Here is an 8,614-nt window from a genome sequence, read left to right as displayed (position 1 = left end):
CGTCTCAATACTTTGTTATGTACCCAAGACCATTAGCATTTGTACCCAAGTGGCCTAGCCAGTCTCCAGGACCTTGAAATGCTTCTTACGAAGCCACTCCTTTGTTGCCCTGGCTGTGTGTTTGGGATCATTGTCATGCTGAAAGACCCAGCCACATCTCATCTTCAATGCTCTTGCTGATGGAAGGAGATTTTCACTCAAAATCTCTCGATACATGGCCCGATTCATTCTTTCCTTTACACAAATCAGCCGTCCTGGTCCCTTTACACAAAAACAGCCCCAAAGCATGATGTTTCCACCCCCATGCTTCACAGTGGGTATGGTGTTCTTCGGCTGCAATTCAGTATTCTTTCTCCTCCAAACACGAGAACCTGTGTTTCTACCAAAAAGTTCTATTTTGATTTCATCTGACCATAACACATTCTCCCAGTCCTCTTCTGGATCATCCAAATGCTCTCTAGCGAACCGCAGACGGGCCTGGACGTGTACTGGCTTCAGCAGGGGGACACGTCTGGCAGTGCAGGATTTGAGTCCCCGGCGGCGCATTGTGTTACTGATAGTAGCCTTTGTTACTGTGGTCCCAGCTCTCTGTAGATCATTCACTAGATCCCCCCTGTGTGGTTCTGGGATTTTTGCTCACCGTTCTTGTTATCATTTTGACGACACGGAGTGAGATCTTGCATGGAGCCCCAGATCGAGGGAGATTATCAGTGGTCTTGCATGTCTTCCATTTTCTAATAATTGCTCCCACAGTTGATTTCTTTACACCAAGCGTTTTACCTATTGCAGATTCAGTCTTCCCAGCCTGGTGCAGGTTTACAATTTTGACTCTAGTGTCCTTCGACAGCTCTTTGGTCTTGGCCATAGTGGAATTTGGAGTGTGACTGACTGACTGAGGTTGTGGACAGGTGTCTTTTATACCAATAATGAGTTAAAACAGGTGCCATTAATACAGGTAACGAGTGGAACCTCGTTAGACCTCGTTAAACCTTGTTAGAAGTTATACCTCTTTGACAGCCAGAAATCTTGCTTGTTTGTAGGTGATTAGATACTTATTTTCCACTCTAATGTGGGAATAAATTCTTTAAAAATCAAACAATGTGATTTTCTTTTTTTTCCCCCACATTCTGTCTCTCATGGTTGAAGTTTACCCATGTTGACAATCACAGGCCTCTCTAATCTTTTCAAGTGGAAGAACTTGCACAATTGGTGGTTGACTAAATACTTATTTGCCCCACTGTATATTTTTTCACTGCAATGTTGTTAATTCCTTCTGGAGTCAATTAAAGACTTGGCTGCAATCTAAAAATATTAATATGCCCCTGACAGAAGAAACTATTTTGTTTGGTGTTTATCAAAAGGATAAGAATTTATAATGTGTTTTAAATGTAATATAGCTTATGGGGTAGTTTATTTATAAGTGTAGGTTTTTTAAAACCAAACCATGTACGGCTCACTAGAGAAATGATTTCTCTATCTATTGCAAAGCCTTGAATTTGATCGATGGTAACGCCCTTCTTTTGTTTTCTTTATTCAAACTATTTAAGTTGGTTTAGCAAGTCCTCTCTCAAAAGAAAAAAATCTTTCATTTTTTTGGTTTTCTTTTGTGTTTGTTGTGGTGGTGGTTGTTGTTGTCGTTGCTATTGGTTGCTAGATTATGCTCAATCTATAATATCCATTACTCAAGAGCAGAGGTGAGTAGTAATGCATTACATTTACTCGGTTACATTTCCTTGAGTAACTTTTTAAAAGTACTCCTTAGTTTTACCAAGCAATAGTTTTTAGTTTTACTTGAGTAGATTTCTGAAGAACAGACACTACTCTGCTACACTAGAGTCGTTACATTTTTCATCTTTATTCTAAATATAGGCTTTATTTTTGCCAGAGGTGCCGACGGTGGCTGTCTCAGTTTCACCAATTAGATGTCGGAACAACAACCACATGACTCCATTAAACCAATCAGCAATAACAATGTTTTTTCTCCACTAGAGGGCACTCATGCTCTTTGGACAAGGTTTGTTTCAGAGTTGTTCTGGTCTGAATTCGATTATTTTTGGTTCGTATTTTTGGCCTAAAAATATGGTCAGGTAATAGGTTGTAGTACAGTATAATAACAGTTCATATACAGTAGATCAACACTTCTCATCCCGCTTTGTCAGTGTTAGATTGGTAAACCAGTGAGCACTGTTAGCATCATATAAAGTGGCTTACCAAGTTGCTCAGTGCAAAATAACCCCACACCATAGCAAAGGAGTTGATACTGCCTACAGCAAAAATAAAAATTCAATTCAATTCAATTCAATTTTATTTGTATAGCCCTGGATCACAACAACATTGTCTCAAAGGGCTTTGCAGAGGCAATATGATACACAATCAGAAACAGCAAACGAAGCAACAAAGATGAATAAATAAATTCAAGTCCTGGGTATCCCCCATCCTTAGACCCTCCATGTCGGCAAGGAAAAACTCCAAAAACTCCAGAATCTTTGGGAGAAAACGAGAAACCTTGGGGAGTACCACAGTCAGGAGAGATCCAGTCCCAGGACTGATAGACAGGAAGCCCCAGGACCGCTAATGGGAATTAGCAGGCGAAGTTACAGTCCGTAAAAATGCGGTGGAGTAAAGGAACAAGAAGAGGTCCTTGTAGCCAGATAAGACGGGGGTAGTAATGAGGACGTCCATCCAGCTTGGGGTCCGGACAGTCAGGAGGCTGCAGCTGAAAAATAGCCCCTCCCCAGAGGGGAGGGGGGAAAGGGGACTAGTGATGAAGAGACTAGACAACTAGATATTAACATTGGAAAATAGAAATAGAAATAAAGTAAGATAAGTGGTAGGTAGAGTGAGAAAAAGGAGATAGAAGTCAGTGGCTGTACTTCCCCCAGCTTTATAGCTTCTAGTGCAGCTTAGACTAAACTTTGAGTCTACTCCGACTTCAACTAGCCTGACCATAAGCTTTGTTGAATAGGAACGTTTTTAATCTAATCTTAAATGTGCAGACTGTCTCGGCTTCTTTAATATTAGCTGGAAGCTGATTCCATAAAACAGGGGCTTGGTGGCTAAAGGCTCTAGCTCCGACAGTACTTTTAGAAACCCTGGGAACCACCAGTAGAACTGCATTCTGAGAGCGGAGTGTTCTGCAGGGGCGGTATGGAACCAGAGCATCGGAGAGATAAGATGGCCCCAACCCATTAATGGTCTTAAATGTAAGAAGGAGGATTTTAAATTTAATTCTAAACTCGACTGGAAGCCAGTGAAGGGCCTGGAGCACAGGGGTGATGTGCTCTCTTCTGTTGGTTCTTGTTAAAAGTCTTGCTGCTGCGTTTTGGACAAGCTGAAGACCTTTTAGAGAATTTTTAGGACAAGCTGCAAGTTGGGAGTTACAGTAATCCAATCTCGAAGTAACGAACGCGTGAATTAATTTTTCTGCATCGCTTTTAGATAAAATATTACTAATTTTGGCTATGTTGCGCAGGTGAAAGAAGGCCGTTCTGCAGGTTTGTTTAATGTGAGCTTTAAACGATAAGTCAGGGTCGAATAAAACTCCTACGTTTTTAACTGTGGTGCTGGAGGCTACACTTACGTTGTCCAGAGTGACTATCTGGGCAGCTAAATAGTCTCTCACACTTTTCGGGCCTATTATAAGGACTTCTGTCTTTTCAGGATTAAGTAGAAGATAGTTAGTGCTCATCCAGGTATTTATATCTCGGACGCAGGTGCTTAGTTTGTCCACTTGCCTGATCTGCTCAGGTTTAATTGATAAATACAGTTATGTGTCGTCAGCGTAAAAATGAAAGTTAATGCTATGTTTTCTGATGATATTACCTAGAGGAAAAACTGTCCCTCTGTCCAGAGACACTGTTGTTTTGTTCTATTATAATTATTTTTTTTCTTTTGTTTCCGGTCAAATTGTTTGGCATATTGTCACCATGAGTTAATGTTGCTAATCAATTTGAATTTATGATTATTCACTGATTTTACTAAATTTTATTTTTCAGTACTAAATGGTCAAAAAAAGTGACAAGTGTATTTTCTGTATTACTTTTTTTCTTCAATATTATAAAGGACAGAATGTTATGCCATTATAATAATTGTAATTTTATAGACAAATGTTATGTTGCAATATTTACAGTCACGGCAGAGAGTTGGGGGCAGGGGGTGCGAAACATTTACGTCTTCCTGAGGGGGCCGTAACAGAAAATAATGGAGAAGCACTGATATAGAAGGAGTTGTGCTGAGAAAAAAATATATACCTTTATTAAAAAAAAACATACATTGTAGGCAGTTCCTCACAATGTTACTCATTACTTGAGTATTCTTTTCAATGAATACTTTTTTACTTGTACTTGAGAACATTTTTGGATGACTACTTTTACTTTGAGTAATATTATTTAGAAATATACTACTCTTACTTGAGGAAACTTTTTGGCTACTCTACTCACCTCTGCTCAGGAGAAATGTATACATACTAATATATACAGTGAGGAGCAGAAGTATTTGAACCCCTTGTGATTTTTGCAAGTTCACCTACTTAGAAAAAAGGTAGAAGTCTGAAATTTCTCCTTTTTCAGTCTTGTCTGTGTTTTCCGCAAAACACCCAGGTGACTTGAAGTTCCGCTCTGAGACCCCGAATTTAGCCAACTTTCAAAATGGTCCGATATGCATGTGTGATACATCATTGGAAAGCTTAAAATCTCAATTTTCTGGGGGAAGAAAATTTTTTAACCGGAGGGCATTTTAAAATAAAAACAAAAAAACGTTTTTCAAACAGCAAAACCCTATGTGGAGGTGAGAGCACGCGAGAGCAGAATTACAGACGCCATGACTTTAACGAGATTTTTTTGCATATTTACCTTGTTTTGATCCAAAATCTCCATGTAGCATGTTTCACTGAGTGTCAAGACACAGCTGTGAATGGCCACAGTTGGATTTTTGGGGGATTTTATGGGTGAAACACTGTAATATAAGAAGGGTCGCGATGCAGAAATCGCAGACATCAAGGAGTGGTCGAGATTTTCTTTTTCATATATTTACCCTTTTAAACGTTTTTTTTTCAATTTGTCTTTGTTTGGATCGATTATTTATAATCTATTGAATCGGAGAAAATGCGACAGTACCCAAAAAAATACAATCAAGCGATAGTTATGAGGTAGATATCCGTGACTTTTATACAGACGCCATTTTTTTCATTGTGACGTAATTTGTTTAAAAGTTTAAAATATGTCAGTGAATAATTTTTTAAAGTCATTTTTTAAAAACTAAATATGAGACATCAATTAATGATTCTAAGATAAAAACGACGGACATTTTGAATAATAAATATAATTAATTACCTTTGTTTTATGGCTGCGTTGAAACAAAAGCGGTTGCGCGATGTCTGTAAACGGAGGTTTTCAGGGTAAAACGGACAAATTGAAAATAGTTTGGGGGCTTAATGCGTCATGAATCTGCTATGGCAGCATATAGACATATTGTTCTATCAAACACAACAGTTGTTTTGGCTTAAAATACACCAGTTTGTTTTAAAGAGGAGTGCAAGAGCAGAAACTGCTTTTTCAGTTTTGTCTGTGTTATATTTATATATACAGTGGGGAGAACAAGTATTTGATACACTGCCTGGCAGTGTATCAAATACTTGTTCTCCCCACTGTGTATATATATATATATATATATTAGGGCTGTCAAACGATTAAAATTTTTCATCGAATTAATTACAGCTTAAAAATTAATCGTAATTAATCGCAATTCAAACCATCTATAAAATATGCCATATTTTTCTGTAATTTATTGTGGGAATGGAAAGATAAGACACAAGACGGATATATATATATCCAACATACAGTACATAAGTACTGTATTTGTTTATTATAACAATAAATCAACAAGATGGCATTAACATTAACATTCTCTTAAAGCGATCCATGGATAGAAAGACTTGTAGTTCTCAAAAGATAAATGTTAGTACAAGTTATAGAAATGTTATATTAAAACCCCTTTTAATGTGTTCGTTTTATTAAAATTTGTAAAATTTTCAATCAAAAAATAAACTAGTAGCTTGCCATTGTTGATGTCAATAATTACACCATGCTCACTCATGGTACTAACCCATAAAATCAGTTGGACCCAAACGCCAACAGAGGGCACTAAACACAAAAAAAACAAGTAAAAAGCGGACATTACACTGTACTGTCATTTTAGTCCGTTTGAGCGGGGCATGTGCGTTAATTGCGTCAAATATTTTAACGTGATTAAAAAATTAATTACCGCCCGTATTCATCTCAATACTTTGTTATGTACCCTTTGTAGGCAACAACGGAGGCCAAACGTTTTCTGTAACTCTTCACAAGCTTTTCACACACTGTTGCTGGTATTTTGGCCCATTCCTCCATGCAGATCTCCTCTAGAGCAGTGATGTTTTGGGGCTGTCGTTGGGCAATACGGACTTATAACTCCCTCCACAGATTTTTGATTGGGTTGAGACCTGGAGACTGGCTCGGCCACTCCAGGACCTTAAAATGCTTCTTACGAAGTCACTCCTTTGTTGCCCTTGCTGTGTGTTTGGAATCATTGTCATGCTGAAAGACCCAGCCACGTCTCATCCGGGGCCGGATGTATGGGGGGGCCGGGGTGGGCCGTGCCCACTCAGACGTGAGTCGTGCCCACCCAATAAAAATGTCGGGAATATCTATTGTAGCGTCACACTGGATATAGAGAACGAACGCAGAGTTGGTCTCACCTACTTTTTTATTGCACGATTAACGGTTACTGTTGGCCGCAACCACGCTGTTGTGAATTCCCTGCTGTGAGGGCTGGACAGCAAACTGCCTCGCTTTGGGACAACTGCGTTGTTGCACATGCGCAGAGTATTCTAAAAAGACCGCGGTTGAGGAAAAAAAGTTCGTCCTCAGCCGATAAGTAAGTTATAATGTTCTCCACGTATACTGCAATCATATACGTGATGCTTGTGCTTGTATCAGTACTCTTTATTATTGTTTGTAGTTAGTAGCACGTTAGCTCCGCTTGTAGCATCCCATTGCTAACGTAGCGCCTAGAGCGTGATAATACATGTACAAGTTGCACTGTATTGGATCGCTAAGGGTACATCCCGAAATTAATCCCATTCAATGTTCAGATTTGAGATCGCTGTCCATTGTGATGGTAGTTTTCTGATTCATTTAGCTTCCGAGTGCTTAGCTTGCAGCTATAGACCCTACCCACGTGACGTCACAACTCCGCTCTCCTGAATGGTACCGCCCAATTGTCCGTCAAAACATAGTGTTAACCTGTTACGGCTACGTACATTCCTCCTATTTACGGCGTGTTTTTCTGCTCCTTATCATAAATAATCAAAATGGTGAAGGCGTGTGTGGCTGTTGGTTGCACTAACAGAGAAGATGGAAGGAGAGACTTGAAGTTTTACCGTATTCCGAGGGATCCAAAGAGGAGAGCGAAATGGACGGCTGCAATTCGACGTGAAAACTGGGCACCAAAAAATCACCACAGACTATGTAGTAGTCATTTTATATCCGTTAAGAGGCATTTAAGATATACTTAGAGGGTTTGGGGCTGACAAATAACCACAATTAAGATCATTGCTAGGCTAATCGCCGACAACATACACGTATGTATGTAGTGAGAGTGCTATCGCTAAACCATATAAACATTAAAAGCCTTAACTCCATTGACAAACGACATGAAATACATTAGACTTGACAGTGGATGTTAGCAATAACAAAAGATTTTGAATTGAAAATTTCGTAACTCACCTTTCCAAGCACAAGATAGTTTCCTGCCGAATTTTCGTGGACGAGGACCTGTTTCACCCAACCAGCAACGAAGTATTTATAAGCCTCCAAGCTCTTGTTCAAGTTTTTCAAATTTTCGTGAGAATAGGCTGATTTTGTGTGGACAAGATAATTGTAAATATCAGCGAAGCAGATGTCAGGCAGACAGGGCGAAGACAGTGGGTCGAAAAACATCGATTTGGGCATCAAATATGGATCTGGCGACTGTATAGAACGAAGCTTTTCCACATAACGCCTTTTATGCAACACATCCAGTGAGTTTACGGCATCAGAAAGCACCGGGTCTTCCATGAAATGCATTTTAAATTCCTCGATCAATTGAAACCAATGCTAATACAGAGACAAAATGACGGACAAGTGGGCGGAACCATACAGCGAGCACGTGGTTTTGTGACGTCGGTGGGTAGGGTCTATAGCAGCCCTCTTGTTTGTGGGAATTGCCATTTATTATTGATGGTCCATTGCTTGTCCAAAGTGGACATCTAGTGGTCATTTTTTGGATAACGCCTAGTTCAGTTTAGGCTGGAATTCATTCAATTCATTTTATTGAGAATTGTACATGTCATTTCACTATAATACGTTTATTGATGTTTTTCTTTATTTCGATGTTTTTCTTTATTTATTTTTGATACACAAACCACACACTTTCAAATTAATGTCCAAATGCATTCAAACGGCTCAAAGGAATGAAAAAACACATTTAATTTCATCAAACCAACTGAAGTAGCTGCATCTTCTCTGACCGGAGGATTAGGTCAGTTATATTCAGCCAGCAATATTGTCACCGACCCCCAAATCCTCACACACATCGA

Source organism: Corythoichthys intestinalis, chromosome 1 (genome assembly GCF_030265065.1).
Source record: "Corythoichthys intestinalis isolate RoL2023-P3 chromosome 1, ASM3026506v1, whole genome shotgun sequence".
NCBI classification, from domain to species: domain Eukaryota; kingdom Metazoa; phylum Chordata; class Actinopteri; order Syngnathiformes; family Syngnathidae; genus Corythoichthys; species Corythoichthys intestinalis.
Note: the sequence above shows the minus strand (reverse complement) of the source record.